Below are 17,020 nucleotides of genomic sequence, written 5' to 3'. Positions count from 1 at the left end.
CGCAGGAGCTGCCCTAAAAAAGCCAGAAAGACAAAAAGACAAAAAAAAAAAAAAAAAAAAGACTCAGAAAATCAGTACAGAAGCTGGTTTAGGAAGGAAGTGTTTAGCTCAGTGACCTTAGAAGAGTCATTCAACCCTGATCAGGCTCCAGTTTCCTCACAAAGACGTTAAGGAAGCTGGGTTAGATCTGTACTTCCAACTCTTTCACATTATAGCACCCAGTGAAAACTAAAGGAATAATCAAAGGGCTTATTGAAACGAATGTGATAAAATGTTTTCTTTGGAGTTCCTGCTGTGGCACAGTGGGTTAAAAATCTGACTGCAGTGGCTGTGGTTTGATCCGCAGCCTGACACAAAATGGGTTGAGGATCTGGTATTGCTGTAGCTGTGGCGTAGCTCACAGTTGTGGATCAGATTCAGTCCCTGGCTGAGGAACTTCCATATGCCACAGATGCAGCAAAGGAAGGAAGGAAGGAAGGGAGCCGTTTGTATTAAATGAAAAACTTTAATCTTGAATCTTGGTGCCTAATTTTATATTCTCAGCTTTGTGTTTTAGATTTCTTTTTCTTTCTTTTTGGCCATGCCCAGGGCATTTGGAAGTTCCTGGGCTAGGGATGGAACCCACAGCACAGCAGCAACCTGAGCCTCAGGTTGGATCCGTAACCTGTGACACCACGGAACTGCTCAGCTTTGTGTTTTAAATGGCTCATGCAATTCCTGATTGAGACTCTTTTTTTTTTTTTTTTTTTTTTTTTGTCTTTTTGCCATTTCTAGGGCTGCTCCCTCGGCATATGGAGGTTCCCAGGCTAGGAGTCTAATCGGAGCTGTAGCCGCTGGCCTACGCCAAAGCCACAGCAACGTGGGATCCAAGCCGCGTCTGCAACCTACACCACAGCTCACGGCAACACCGGATCGTTAACCCACTGAGCAAGGGCAAGGACCGAACCCGCAACCTCATGGTTCCTAGTCGGATTCGTTAACCACTGCGCCACGACGGGAACTCCTGATTGAGACTCTTTACCACAACTCTGGATCTGAGCCACATCTGCAACCTACACCACAGCTCACGGCAATGCCAGATCCTTGACTCATTGAGTGAGGCCAGGGATAGAACCCAAGTCCTCATGGATACTAGTTGGGTTTGTTTCTGCTGAGCCACAATGGGAACTCCTACCAGTGATCTCTTTAAATGACAAGAAACTGCAGCAGTAAGTGATACAAGGAAACTTAAACCATCTTTTATAACCATTGGAACATTTACAGCAGTAGAAATTACATTTTTAAGTTATATTTCTCTTTTCTTTCATTGACAAATGTGCTTCTAAAATTTCTTGTGCACTGGGAACTATATCTAGTCACTTATGATGGGAGCATGATAATATGCGAAAAAAGAAGGTATATATGTATGTGTGACTGGGTCACCTTGCTGTACAGTAGAAAATTGACAGAACACTGTAAACCAGCTATAATGGAAAAAAATAAAAATCATTAAAATAAAATAAAATTTCTCGTGGATTTTAGATCTGATCAAAGTTGTTCACAGCTAGTATTTCTTTTTTTTTTTTTTTTTTTTTTTTTTTGTCTTTTTGCTATTTCTTTGGCTGCTCCCGCGGCATATGGATCTTCCCAGGCTAGGGGTCGAATCAGAGCTGTGGCCACCAGCCTACGCCAGAGCCACAGCAACGCAGGATCCGAGCCACGTCTGCAATCTACACCACAGCTCACGGCAACGCCGGATGGTTAACCCACTGAGCAAGGGCAGGGATCGAACCCTCAACCTCATGGTTCCTAGTCGGATTCGTTAACCACTGCGCCATGACGGGAACTCCCACAGCTAGTATTTCAAAACATCGATGAAGCCCTAGGTTACAGAATAGAGACACTATTGCAATAGTCACTTCATGGTTTGGACATAATTTGTGGCACATTGGCTACAAACAGACAAAATTATCCAACATGAAAGTCTGTGAAGACGGAGTTTCTGAGCTGCCTGAACCAGACACACACACACACACACACACACACACACACACACACACACACTCACACTCACACGCACAACTCCCTGCCTACTGGATTACTCCTCATACTTTGTGGGCACTTGGAACACAACCTTCTCCAGCATCTTTATGCAGGCAATGAGGTGCCCTGCATCTGGCTGCCAGTGGTGGCCTCTTGCTCACTCTCAGACCCCCCCTCTCAAGGTCACCAGAGGATAAGGCCATAGGGAACAGGTGTGACTGGCCCGGAGGCTCCAGTGGGGGCTGGGAGGACGGCCATCTCTACCCGCTCCTACCCCGTTCGCTGTGCACGCGTGTGTGTCGTAACTCCGGACTGATGTTCCTTATTTAGGTAGGCTGGATTTGGCTTATTGATGGGGAAATGGGGTGGCAATGTCGAGGAGACAGTTTGAAATGTGTTCTGAGGCTCTAGCACGATTAAAACTGGAGGTATAATTTGGGAACCAGCTTCATTGAGATAAAAATGGCAGTCATGTGATTAAATTAATTACTAAAGACAGTGCAGAGAGAGAAAAGGGAGACCTCGTATAGACCTTGGAGAATCACTTCCATTTCAAAGCTGGAAGAAGAGGAAGAGAAGTCTGTCGGATGACGTAGAGAAAGACCAGCCAGTATCAGCACTGGCTTTGGTGTCAGGCGCAGTCAAATGGAAACCAAGGGCTGACTGAAGAAACGGTGCCCCAAACCCTCGGACCTCGACTCCCACTTTTCCTCCGATCTCTCTGACCACTCCCCTCAGTCTCGTGCATGGATCCACCTCCCTCCTGCGGGCTCCAATGTCATTATCCTCAGGCTTCTGCTCTACCCGCACAGCTCCTGGACTCTCTTGCCCACTCCTGTGACTTCAATGCCGCCCAGGGAGCTCATGTTTCCCAAACCAGCATCTCTTGTCCAGACCTGAGCTCTGATCCTGTTTCTCAAGCTATCATTTGGTTGGTTTTCCATTTCCCTGGAACCAGAGATAAAAGCCCCCTGAATTCAAATGCAAATGTTCTTTTTTTATCTTTTTATTTTTTTTTGGCCGCACCTGCGGCATGTGGCGGTTCCCGGGCCAGGGATCCAACCCGTGCCACAGCAGCAATCTGAGCTGCTGCAGTGACAACTCAAGATCCTTAACCTGCTGCGCCAGAAGGGAACTCCCAAACACAAATATTCTGCTCACCCAGTTCTCTATGCAACCCACAAGCCCCTATTTAGGGGGGGAACAGAGTCTGGCTCCAGCTGAGAAAAACAGAAACCATTTGGGGACCTAAGATGTTGGCACCTTTGAAAGTATTCTGTGCAGTGAGACAGGGTCACCAACTTAAATAAATTTGCCAAGGACCTTCCCAGCTTTAGCCCTAAGTCTTGCATGGCAGGAAAGCTCTTGGACCCAGGCAAACCAGTTGGTTGTTCACCTTCCACAGAGCTGCCCTTTGCAAAATACCGGCAAGGGCAAAGGCCTGGAAGGAGGGGCTCTGTCTATCCAGTACAGACACTTGATGAGTATTGGGGTAGCAGGGGGGAGGCAGATACGTTCTAGCTACTCCCTGGGGACCCGAGAACCTCTGCAGAGGTCTGCAGGGGCAGGTGGGGGCAATGAGGCAAAGAAATTTGGGTACAAGGTGAATGTGGCCCCATTTAAACCCACAGGCTGGAGAGGCCCGGGGACTTTTGGAATATAATTACATAGCCCAGATGACACCACATACATAATTTTGTCTAGGGCTTTTGTACATAATTTTTCAATACATTCTTACCGTTTAAGAGTTGCATAATTTTCCAAGAGGATCCTGTGTGTGTTTCAAATATTTCCTATTATAAATAACACTTAATGAATATCTTTGTGCAAAAAGATTTTTTTTTCTTTTTTTTAAAGTTTCATTGAGGCATTCCTGTCATGGCCCAGCGGGTTAAGAACCCAACTAGTATCCATGAGGATGCAGGGGTTTTTTGTTTTGGTTTGGTTTTTTGTCTTTTTAGGGCTGCACCAGTGGCATGAGGATGCAGGTTTGACCTCTGGCTTTACTCAGTGGCTTAAGGATCCAGCATTGCTGTGAGCTGTGGTGTCGGTCAAAGATGCAGCTCAGATCCCACATTGCTGTGGCTGTGGTGTAGGCCAGCAGCTGCAGCTCTGATTTGACCCCTAGCCCAAGAACTTCCACTTGTGGCAGGGGCAGCCCTATAAAGAAAAAAGAATTACCACTGATGAAGCGTACACTTTTTTTTTTTTTTTTTGCTTTTTATGGCCTCACCCACGGCATATGGAGGTTCCCAGGCTAGGGAACACCACAGCCATGGCAGATCTGAGCCACATCTATAACCTGCACCACAGCTCACGGCAATGCTGGATCCTTAACCCACTGAGCAAGGCCAGGGATCAAACCTGCGTCCTAGTGGATACTAGTCAGATTCGTTTCCACGGAGCCATGATGGGAACTCCCAAAGCACATACATTTTAAGAGATCTCATTTAATTAATCCTCTAGATTAAAGCACCACTCTCAAGTAGGTATTATTTTCCTGAGGTGGAAACGGGAGCCCAGAGGTTCTGTCATTTGCCCAAGATTCCCCAGCTAGGACATGATGGAAGCCGGACTTGAAACCAGCACCACTATGTATCTTCTACAACACGCTGCTGATGAATTTGATTAGCTCAGGGCCGCACTGGCACTTGCCTAGGTTTGCTCTACTGAGCCTCCCCGAGCCTTGCGTGTGCATCATTTATTTCTGGTTATGTGTGTTGCCCAAGTCATCACGTGTGTCTCTCTTTTGCATTTCTCCCACTGCGCTGTATGTGCTTGTTTACACACCGTTCCATCTGCAAGTGGGGAGCGCTGGAGGGTGGAAATGCATCTTATTCATCGCCTCCCAACATACAGAGCAGGATGGAGTAGAGACAAGAGAGACAGGGCTTCGAAGGTCCAGAGAGAATCAACTGATAGCTTGAGAGTGAAGGATTATTACAGGATCCAAGGGACTGGAACAACTTGATGGGTGAAGGCCACCTATCTTATGTGTGCTCAGAGAAGGGGACAGCAATGTCAGGAGCTGGGGAGAGGGGAAGGAAGGACTCCAGCCAAGCAGACAACCCGTTCTGGACTGTGGGGTTGGGGGAAGCAAATTGAAGGGGTGGGAAGGCCCACAGATGCCAACAAATATTTACTAAGCACCAACGCTATGCTTATAGTAGATCCAAGGCTACTGTGTGGGTGGGGTGGGGTGGGGAGGGAAGGTTCTCTGGGGAGGCGCCATTCTAGTTCAAATCTGAACATTAAAGAAGCCATGTACTGAAGATCTGAAGAAAAGCAGATTCTGGACAGAGTGGACCCAGCATGTTAGGGAAATACTACGAAGACAAAATGTGGTGGGACAAATCTGTAATTTGGGGCAGATTTCTTTTTTTTTTTTCTTTGTAGGGCTGAAGGTTCGGCATATGGAAGTTCCCAGGCTAGGGGTTCAATCGGAGCTGTAGCTGCCAGCCACAGCCACAGCAACACGGGATCTAAGCCGTGTCTTCGGCCTACACACTGCTCATGGCAATGCCAGATCCTTAACCCACTGAGTGAGGCCAGGGATGGAACCTGCATCCTCATGGATACTAGTCGGGTTCCTAACCCACTGAGCCACAGCGGGAACTCCTGGGCAGATTTCTTGACCTCTGCTTTGCCACATGTAAAATGGGAATGATTTCTACTGTACCCACCTTATAGGGTTGTTATGAGTATTAAATTAAAGAATGGGAGTTCCTGCTGTGGCACAGCAGGATCTGCGGCATCTCTGGAGCGCTGGGACACAAGTTTGATCCCAGACCTTATTCGCTGTGTTAAAGGAAGGACATTCTGACACATGCTACCACACGGATGAACCTTGAAGACAGGTCAAGTGAAATAAGCCAGACACAAAAGGATAAATACTATATGATTCCACCTATATGAGGGCCCTAGAATAATCAGGTTCACAGAGACAGAAAGTAGAATGGGAGCTGTCAGGGACTGTGGGAGAAGGGAAATGGGCAGTTAGTGTGTAACGGGTATGGAGTTTGAGTTTGGGGTGATGAGAAAGTTCGGGTGAGGGACAGTGACCATGGCTGCACAATGTGAATGTATTGAATGCCACTTAATCCACTTTTAAATGGTAAATGGGTTTTATGTTATGAATATTTTTCCATAATTAAAAAAGTATGCTAATTATGCTTAATGAAAGAAGCCAAAGGAGAGCCCGTCATGGCGCAGCAGAAAGGAATCCGACTAGGAACCATGAAGTTGAGGGTTCGATCCCTGGCCTCTCTCAGTGGGTTAAGGATCTGGCGTTGCCATGAGCTGTGGTGTAGGTCACAGACACAGCTCGGATCTGGCTTGCTCTGGCTACAGCTCCGATTCGACCCCTAGCCTGGGAACCTCTATATGCCACGGGTGTGGCCTTAAAAAGCAAAAAAGAAAAAAAAAAAAGAAAAAAGCCAAAGACAAAAGGCCACATACTGTATGATTTCATTTATGTGAAATATATGGAATAGGCACATTCAGAGAGACAAAAAGTAGATGAGTGGTTGTCAGGAGATGAGAAAAGGGGAGAATGGAGAGCCACTGCCAATGGTTACTCCTTTCTGGGGAGATGAAAATGTTTGAATTAGATAGTGGTGATGACTGTACAGCCTCGTGAATAGACTAAAACCCACTGAATTGTACAATTGTTTTAAAGGGTAAGTTTTGTGGGATGTAATTTATATAACAACCAAAACTAATAAAAATAAATAAGCGAAACAAGAAATGGGAAAAAAACATGTAGACATATGGAGGTCCTGCCACCAGATCCTTAGTCCACCGGGCCTGAGATTGAACCTGCATTCCAGGGTTCCAGAGACACCGCCCAGCCTGCACCACAGCCAGAACTCCTGTGGATATGCCTTAAGTCTTTATTTACTTTTTTTGTTTTTATTTTTGTCTTTTTAGGGCTACACCTGCAGCATATGAGGTTCCCAGGCTGGGGTCAAATCGGGCCTGCAGCTGCCAGCCTACACCACAACCACAGCAATGCCAGATCCAAGCCACATCCTCCACCATACTGTAGGTTGTGGCAATGCCAGATCCTAAATCCACTGAGTGAAGCCAGGGATCGAACCTGCATCTTCATGGATACGAGTCCACTTCTTAACTCGCTGAGGCACGATGGGAACTCCCTGCCGTAAGTCTTTAATCAGCTCCCCTCACCCCTTCCAGTAACAAAGTTACTCTCAACTGATAATATTATTATCAATTAGTAAGGTTTCTAGTCCCTTTTCTTTTTCTTTTTTGTTTATACACAACAGAAGTTTATTTCCTACAGTTCTGGAAACTGAGACGTTCAAGATCAAGGTGCCAGCAGCTTTGCTGTCTGGTGACAGCTGACTTCCTCAGTCACAGACGGCCAGCGTTTTGCTGCTTCCGCACATGGTGGAAGGGGTCGCTTTGCTAACGTTTACATACGTACATCTCCAGAGAAAACATGCCAGGTGGACGTGTTTGTTTTCTTTGTGGTTTTTATACTCTTTCAGTTTTTTCTTTCACTGTGTCTGTCTTTCCCTCACCCCCTCTGTGGACTTTCTTTCTGCCTCATTTGGACTCTGCTCAAATTGACCTAGTTTTCTCTTTAATCCAATCTTCAGGAACCAATTCATTACCATTAAAAATGACCTAACAAGCTTGATTGTGATCATTGTTAAAAATTCCCTTTTATTTTCGGATAATGCAAACTGACGAAGACTGTCATCATTTACTTGACCAGTAAAAGACAACATTTCTGAATAAAATTTTGAAGAACACATGCCAGCAAGCTTACCTGATGATAAAAATGATTGCGGCTGAAAGCTGCATCTGCCAGACAATGGTTTTGGATTTGCTGGGCTCCCTGAAAGCCGTGAAAAATGTATCGCCTGGCATCTTGATAAGGAAATCAATTACCTACCTCATTCTGAGGCAGGAGAATGAGAGGATTAAAAAAAAATAACAGCAATAACAAAAAAGGCGAGAATCAAGCAAACGGGGACGAGACATACAGTTTCAAGCTAGTATTGTGTTGCCTGAAAATAGCCTGTATGCTTTCAAACATTCAGGGTGATTTTCCCTCCTTCCCCCCTGAGTCTTCGGAAGGCACCGGGAACGTCCATCCTGGAAGCGGCCAGCTGTCCGCCTTCAACCACACCCGGTGCCCTTTTGCTTAGTTTGTCGGGACAGTTGCCCAGAGAGGCGCCTCTGGTCCTCCCCACCCCGGGCATCCCGTTCAAGAAGTCACAGCCCCACGGGCCTGACGGGGGGAAATGAATTTCGTCTGCAGGGGGAAGCTACGCAGGATCTTTTTTTCTGAGCTGGGTTTCCATCCTACTTCCTTGCCCCCTCACTGCTCCTGGCGCAGCCCCCGGCGAGTGGGAAGCGAGGCAAGCACAGGTTTTTCAAAGCGCCCTTTAGTCTTCCTCACGGGCCGTTTCCACCAAGCGATACAGGGATGGAATATTTTTATGTCCTGACCAACGACAAGCCACCCTCCGTAATTTCAGCCATTTCATTATCTCCTTGCCTTGACAAATGCTGCCTTCTCAGCTGGGAAGCTATAAAGCCAACGTCTTAGGAGATTCAGGATTTTATTAAACATTTATTTGCTTTACTCAAAAGCGAATGTATGTTAGCTTGATCATAAAATGAATGTTTTTTTTTTTTTTTTCTAGGAGAGGGAATGTGCTAAATGAAACATGGGGCTCATCTGCCAGCTGATGCTGAGGGCATCGTATAAATAAGAGGCTGGGGGTGGGGAAGCTTCCCACACCTTGGCTGGAATAGTCTATCCATGGTTTGAGGCTGGAAGGAAAGGACCCGCTTTGCCCTGCTCTGGGAACACACACACACACACACACACACACACACACACACACACACACACACTCTCTCTCTCTCTCTCTCACACACACACTCACAAACACAAACACAGAGTGGACTGACCTCAAGGGCAGCCATGACGACCAGGCTGGACCTAATTTCAGAGGCTGTGCCCTCACCCAGGCTACTGTAATCTTAAAGCTGTCACTGTGCAGGACTGTGCCTTGCTTTGCTGATCCTCCACCGTCTATCGTGTTTGGAAAACGAGACCCAGATTACAGAGGCATGGGACAAAAGGTTGTCTTGCAGACATGCCTCCACGCATTTCTGTACATTGAATCTCCTGGCCCTGAATCCTAGAGCCCAGAAACGAATGAACAGAATCCTGCATCCAGCAAGGTGCCTCAGACTGCCCGCGGCTCTGCCTTCTACCTGACGCCTCCACTAGAGGACCCTGAGTCCAATACAAATGGAAGGGGCTGCAGAGCACCAGGTGACAACAGTGGCCCCATTTGCAGTGCAGTCCTTAAAAATGTCAGATGTATCTTTTCCCTGTAAACACTCAGAGCACACTTTGACCAGAAGAATTTTTAAGCGGTGTCATGGAAGGATTCGTGGTAAGGCTGGATTTGAAATGTTTTATGAAGAACTTGGAATGTGGAACTCTAAGTCTGGATCTCTCTGGATTTGAAGGGATGGGAATTAGAAACAGGTTTCGAGATAAGTTTTGAACAGTCTGAAGACATGGCAGTGCTCTCGGGCTTGGGCAATGCCCCTGCCCTCTTCCAGGGCTGGTGAAAAGGTCCAGCCTCGTCTTCCAGGCATCCTCTTCCACTGGGGGACCTCCTCTTCCTTTTGCCAGAACTGTCTGTCTTGGTCCAGTGTTTCCAGGCCTATGGCAAGGGCGCCACCTCCAGGCCAATTTCTAGAACTGTAGTTGTAGGAGCCAACATTCTGGGTCCCATTCACTCTGGACAATGTATCCTAGAGACATTGGGGCTGCTGGGGAAAGAGAAGGGATTCTTCTTCTGGCACCAGCCTCTCTGTGTTTTTTTTTTTTTTTGCGGGCCGCACCTGAGGCATATGGAGGCTCCCAGGCTAGGGGCTGAATCGGAGCCACAGCCACAGCAATGCCAGATCTGAGCCCTATCTGTAACCTACACCACAGCGCATGGCAATGCCGGATCCTTAACCCACTGAGTGAGGCCAGGGGTTGAACCCATACCCTCATGGATACTAGATGGGTTCGTTTCCACTGCACCACAGCGGGAACTCCCAAAGACAGATTCTCACATTTGCCAGCTGAGCAAAGCTGTTTAGCAGATACGCTGTCACAAACTGATCTCCCTTCCAAAGCCCCAGGGCCTGAGAACCTTGCAGCCATGCCAGGTTTGTTGCTGCTGGCCTCCACAATCCTGCAAGACTGTCATCCAGTTGGGTGAAATCCAAACCGCCCCAAAGGTTTGAGGGAAGGAACGCAGGGGCTCTTCTTCCACCTGAGCAGCCATCAAACGTCCTGGCAGCCGGAACCTGCACGTCAGTGCTGGAATCAGATGAGACACTACTCAGCACGGCGCTAAGGATCATTCAAAATCCTCGACATCGACCCGAAAAATGGTGGCCCTAAAAATCCATCAGCTCTTGAGCCACAGGCACTCTGCCTGAGACTAGACCACGATGGGCCTAAGGGCTAATACACCCTCTCCAGGCCACTTGACACCCATGGCCATCGCATCATGATGGGGGGGAGGGAATGCCCTGACTCAAGTGGGTGACGTCACCCTCTAGACGGGACCTTTCTTCTGGGTTCCTGGTGGAGTCCACCAATCAAGCTCTAGAGAACACTCTGCTCCCTGCCCACCCGGAAACACAGCTGTGCCACCCACATTAACTCTGTAAAATCTGCTTATATGTCACCTCCTTCCCATGTCCAAGATACACTGACATGCGCCTGGCATGGCTTACATTTTTTTATAATGATTTTTATTTTTTCCATTATAGCTGGCTTTACAGGGTTGTCGGTTGGTTGGTTTCCATTTTTTAAAAGCATCTCACCAGCAAATGGCTGGGATCTCAAGGGGGTGCACCCTAGGGATGTACGTCGGAATCACCCAAGGAGCTTTGAAAAAACAGGTCCTGGGTCGTGGCCCAGGGGAAACCAGTCTGACTAGTATCCAGGAGGACACAGGTTCAATCCCTTGCCTTGCTCAGAGGGTTAAGGATCTGGCATTGCCATGAGCTGTGATGTATGTCACAGGTGCAGCTTGGATCTGGCATTGCTGTGGCTGTGGTGTAGGCCAGCAGCCATAGCACCAATTCAAACCCTAGCCTGGGAACCTCCATATGCCGTGGGTGTGGCCCTAAAAAGACCCAAAAAACCCACAAAAAACACAGAAGTTCTGCCGTAGACATTTATGTGGTCATTGGGTTTTCAACAAAAGCTTCAATGGAGTTCCCTGGTGGTGCAGTGGATTAAAGATCTGGTGTTGTCATGCAGTGGCCCAGTGTTCAATGGCTTCAATTCCTGGCCCAGGAATTTACGATGCCTCAGGCACCACCCCTCCCTCCCAAAAAAGAGAGAAAATGAATAGATAAGCCACAAACTGAGTAACAGTATTCGCAAGACACATCTGATAAAGGAGAGGTAGTCTTTTTTTTTTTTTTTTTACGGGCCGCTGGAGCCTCGTATGGAAGTTCCCAGGCTAGGGTTTGAACTGGAACTGCAGCTGCCAGCCTATGCCACAGTCACAACAACACCAGATCCCAGCCGAGTCTGTGACCTACACCAAAGTTCAGGGCTATGCTGGATCCTTCGGAGCGAGGCCAGGAATTGAACCCTTGTCCTCGGATACTGACTGTTCATTACTGCTGTTGCCACAATGGCAACTCCAAAGAAAGGTTTTCTGGATATAAAAAGAATTCCTTTTTTTTTTTTTTTTTTTGTCTTTTTAGGGCCACACTTGGGGCATATGGATGTTCCCAGGCTAGGGGTTGAATCAGAGATGCAGCTGCTGGCCCACACCACAGCCACAGCAACATGGGATCTGAGCCGTGTCTGCGACCTACGCCACAGCTCATGGCAGCGCCAGATCCTTAACCCACTGAGCAAGGCCAGGGATGGAACCTGCATCCTCATGGATGCGAGTCGGGTTCATTAACCACTGAGCCATGACAGGAACTCCCTACAGAAAGAATTCTTAAAACTCAGTAATAAAAACAATTCAATTATTTAAATAGGCAAGGAATTTGAAAAGACACCCAACAAAGGAAGAGAGACGAATGGCCAATGCGTACATGAAAGAGTGGTCTCCAGCATTTAGTCATCTGGGAAATGCAAGCTAAAATGACAAGGAGATACCTCTGTACTCCCACCAAAACAGCTAAAATTCAAGACTGAAAACACCAAATGTTGAAGAGAAGAGTAGAATAACCAGAGTTCCCGCATATTTTGGGTGAGAGTTTAAAATAGCACAACTTTGGGAAAATGTGTGACAGTTTCTCATAAAATTAAACCTACACCTTACCTTTTAGCCCAGTGAGCCTGTGTCTATGTATTTTCCCAGGAGGAGTAAAAACATGTGACCACACACAGACATACACTTGTACAAAAACCATTATGGAAAAGCTTTAACTGCAATAGATGGAAGCTGAAAATAGCTCAGGTGCTCAGGAGAATGGCTTTAAAAAAAAATAGTATTTCATACAACAGACTACTATTTACAGATAAAAGGGACAACTGTAACAACATAAATAAACCCCCCAAATATTACGTTAAGGAAGCCAGACACAAAAGAAAACACTCTTTTTTTTTTTTTTTTTTTTTTTTCCACTTCTTAGGGCCACACTCAAGGTATATGGAGGTTCCCAGGCTAGGGGTCTGATCCAAGGTACAGCTGCCGGCCTGCATCACAGACACAGCAACGCGGGATCCGAGCCACATCTGCGACCTACACCACAGCTCACGGCAAAGCCAGATCCTTAACCCAATGAGTGAGGCCAGGGACTGAACCTGAAACCTCGTGGTTCCTCGTCAGATTAGTTTCCTATGCGCCACAACAGGAACTCCAAGAAAGCTCCATTTTTGTGAAGTTCTAGAACAGATAAATCCATGGTGGGGAAAAAAAAAAAAAAAAATCACTATAGAGGTTGCCTCTAAGAGGATAGGGGAGGAATGTACAGAAAAGAACACCGGGAGTTCCCAGGGAGTTCCCATCGTTGCTCAGTGGTTAACGAATCTGACTAGCATCCATGAGGACACAGGTTCGATCCCCGGCCTTGCTCAGTGGGTTAAGGATCTGGCATTGCCATGAGCTGTGCTGCAGGGCGCAGATGTGGCTCACATCTGGCATGGCTGTGGCTGTGGCGTAGGCCAGCAGCTGTAGCTCTGATTAGACCCCTAGCCTAGGAACTTCCATGTGCCACGGGTGCACCCTAAAAAGCAAAAAAAAAAAAAAAAAAAAAAAAAAAAAACCACAGGACGATGCTCCAAATCTCCATAGGGGTTTGAGTTACATGGGTGCACGCATTTTTAAACTCATCGAAGGGTATATTTAATACCCATATATATCAATTTGACTGCAAAAAAATTTAAAACTCATAAACAAACACATATGTTTGATGAAGCATACTCACATTTGTAACTTACTTTGACATGCATAAAAAATAAGATGGGTTGATGGATGACTAGACAGGTGGGGAAATGGATTGATGTGTGATAAACAGTAAAATGTAAATTACAGAATCTTATGGTGGGTAGATTAGTCATTACTGCACAATTTTTTTCAGTTTCAGGGGGAGTCATATGAATACTAAACTGAATTGGCAATTTTTGTTCCTTCTTTTTTTCTTTTTAGGGCCACACCTGTGGCACATGGAAGTTCCCAGGCTAGAGGCCGAATCAGAGCTACAGCTGCGGGCTATCCCCACGGCCAGAGCAACGCCTGATCCTTAACCCACTGAGAGAGGCCAGGGATTGAACCCACATCCTCATGAATATTAATGGGGATCTTCACTCACTGAGCCACAATGGGAACTCCGGATTTTTGTTTCTCAAGTGGTAAATATTCATGGTTGTTTGTTATACGTTTGTTATATTTTTGTTCTCAATGTATTCTGCAAAAAAGATATTAATTAACAAACACATAAACATAAGTTCCCAGGTGATTCTGAAACCAGTCCTGGTTGGGGCCTGTTGGGCTCTGAGATCTCAGAGGTCTCTGTGTGTGTCGCATGCTGAGGAGGTTCCCAATGCTTATCCTGGGCGGGAAGAGAGGAGTTTCCCACTGCTGCTGCAACACTGCAAACTTAATAGCTTAAAGGAACACAAATCTGGAGTTCCCCTGCGGTGCAGCGGGTTAAGGATTTGGCATTGTCACCGCAGCGGCCCAGGTTGCTGCTGTGGTGTGGTTTCCATCCCTGGCCTGGGAACTCCCACATGCCATGGGCGTGGCCAAACAACACAAATTTATGATCTTACAGTCCTGGAGATCAGAGGTTGGAAACGGGTCTCAAAGTATCCACAGAACTGTGGGCCCCCCGGAGGCTCCAGAGGAAAATCCACTTCCTTGCCGTTTCCAGCCTTTAGAGGCCAGTTCCCCCCATGCCGGGCTCATGGCCACGTCCGCTATCTTCAAAGCCAGCGGCAGAGCATCTTCCGATCTCTCGCTGACACGGACTGTTCTGCCCACCTCTTCCACATTTAAAGGACTCCCGTGATTCCTTGGAGCCCATCCAGATAATCCAGTATAATTTCTCCTGTTTTAAGGTTATCTGATTAGCAGCCTCAGTTCCTCCTGGCAGGTGACCTATTTCCAGGACAGGGACGTCTCTGGGGAGTCATTATTCTGCTGAACAAAAGGCTCTGCTCACCTGTAAGTGGCTCCCAAATAAGAAGTACTGAGGAGATGGGATTAAGATGGCAGAATAGAAGGACTGGAGCTCAACTTCTCTCCTAAAAACAACAAAATTCACAACTAAAGACTGAGCACTCTTCACCCAAATGGACTGGAAACCTTAAAAAAGATATCCTACTCCAGAGGAAAAGGAGGAGGACACATCAAGAGGTCACCACACCAAAAACCTATAAAAATGAAAAGACAGAGAACTATAACTCAGATGAGGGAGAAAGGAAAAACCCCAGAAAATCAGCTAAGCGAGGAAGAGATTCTCAGCCTCCAGGAAAAAGACTTTAGACTGTTGATGCTGAAGATGATGCAAGACATTGGAAATAAACTGGAGGCAAAGATGGATAACTTACAGGAAACACTGAGCAAAGAGATACAAGATATAAAACTTAAACAAGAAGAGAGGCAAAATACAAGAACCAAATAAGTAAGTACTGAGATTCCTGGAGTTCCCTTCGTGGCTCAGCGGTTAACAAACCTGACTAGGATTCATGAGGATGTGGGTTCGATCCCTGGCCTTGCTCAGTGGGTTAAGGATCTTCCTGACATATACATGTCACCTGGCCTTGCTAAAAACAGAAATGCCAGTTCTTTTTTTTTTTTTTTTTTTTTTTTTTTTTTTTTCCTTTTTTGGCCAACCCACAGCATGTGGAGTTTCCTGGCTAGGGATCAGATCTGATCTGCAGATGCGACCTACGCCACAGCTGGGGCAACACTAGATCCTTTTAACCCACTGTGCTGGGCCGCTGATTCTGTTATGCCACAGTGGGAACTCCGAAAATGCCAATTCCTACAGAGCCACGGCACTGCTCCCCATTCACGTGGATCCCTTCCGTCCTCAACTACTCTCTTCTACCCCCAGACCACCCTCCACACCCCCACAACCAGCCCAGCAAGAGGGGCAAGGGTGGCAGGCAGTGCAGAAATACCGAACCCCTACCTGCCTCAGGACCAACTCCAACGCCTGGTGCCAACGAAAGGGTATGAGCTGGCAGAAGGATTACTGGGCCCCATCCCCCCATCAAGCAGTTCTCCAAAGAGGCTAAGACATTCTGCTCGGTGAGTGAGGGATGCCCGACCCTGTCTAGGGGATTTAGAAGATTGGTATCGGCCGCAGTTCCAGGCCCTTACTCGGCCAGCCTAGCCACCCTGAAAGCCAGCCCTAGACACTGTCTACAGCATGGCACCCTCTGACCCCCTCAGGATGCTTGCTTCCCCTGCTTCCTCAATTTGATCCTCTTCTGCTCAAACTTTTCTCTCCTCGATCTGGTTCTGAACCCACATCCCATGTCCCTTCTTGTGTCTCTTCCCACAAACGGGAGCCCCAGGGCCCCTGCACAATTTTTGGCTCAGCCTCCCACTCCAGCTCCAGTGAGGACTTCGCGATTTAGACCCCTGGTTCTGAGGATTCAATTCCTGCATTCAGCTGCCGGGGAAGTCTCGAAGAAGGAGAGGATTAAAGCCTTTCGCTCTTGGCATTTGCCTTTTAACATTTTCTCCTATAACGGTGCCGTGTATCAATGGGATCCATTATACTGATAGACCATATTTTGCTTTGCTGCTTCCAGGTTTTTAGTTTTGGGGATACTGCCAATCTGTTGCCATTATAAATTTAGCTTTGCAATAAACATCGTTATTCAAATTACTTTAGGTTCCTTCTTGGATTATTTCCTTGGGACGAACTCCCAAACGTGAGATAATTGGGTTGAGGTGTTTATTCCTTTTTTGTCTGACACGCATTCCTTTCCTTTGGGAACAGCCCCTCCTCCACTTTATGATTCGGATGTGCTTTTAAGCAAAAATCCCCACCTGTCCAGTCCCGGGGAGGGGGGCATTTGAGCCAATTTGTTTATGGTAATGATGAACCACAAATCTCAGCGGTTTAACACAGTAAGTTTATTTCTTAGTGGTCCCATAACTTGATGAGGGTTTTGGAAGACAGGGGCAGGACACGGGAAGCTCTCCTATAAGCAGAAATTCAGAGACACAGCTTCTTCCTTTTAGTGTCTTCGCTGTTCTGTAGGGTTTCTCTGGGGTTCTTGGTTAGACCTGTGCAACCACCACTGATGAGCAGAGAGCCTGAAAGATTAGGAAGGAGAAGGGGGGAGTTCCCGACGTGGCGCAGTGGTTAACGAATCCGACTAGGAACCATGAGGTTGCGGGTTCGGTCCCTGCCCTTGCTCAGTGGGTTAACGATCCAGCATTGCCGTGAGCTGTGGTGTAGGTTGCAGACGCGGCTCGGATCCCGCGTTGCTGTGGCTCTGGTGTAG

General features: G+C 47.1%; 1 protein-coding gene across 3 annotated transcripts in view; it reads right to left on the bottom strand.

The window, feature by feature from the left end:
- Positions 1 to 8,598: 8,598 nt before the first annotated feature.
- The window catches only part of NOL11 (nucleolar protein 11), a 63,530-nt gene continuing 55,108 nt past the window's right edge, over positions 8,599 to 17,020 (bottom strand). Inside the window, exons 21-22 of one of the 3 annotated variants that reach the window (XR_014820935.1) lie at positions 14,716 to 14,797; positions 8,599 to 10,390 (exon numbers count right to left, since the gene is read on the bottom strand). The gene's annotated coding sequence lies outside the window, so the exon portion shown is untranslated. Of the gene's footprint in view, positions 10,391 to 14,715; positions 14,798 to 16,627; positions 16,830 to 17,020 lie in introns of those variants that run through there. The other 2 variants (XR_014820934.1, XR_014820936.1) reach the window with 2 other exon arrangements.

Source organism: Sus scrofa, chromosome 12 (assembly GCF_054392235.1).
Source record: "Sus scrofa isolate SSC_HxYL_T2T_F1_AM1 chromosome 12, Sscrofa_HxYL_maternal_Yorkshire_Landrace_v2.0, whole genome shotgun sequence".
NCBI classification, from domain to species: domain Eukaryota; kingdom Metazoa; phylum Chordata; class Mammalia; order Artiodactyla; family Suidae; genus Sus; species Sus scrofa.
This window is presented reverse-complemented; position numbering and strand designations above follow the sequence as displayed.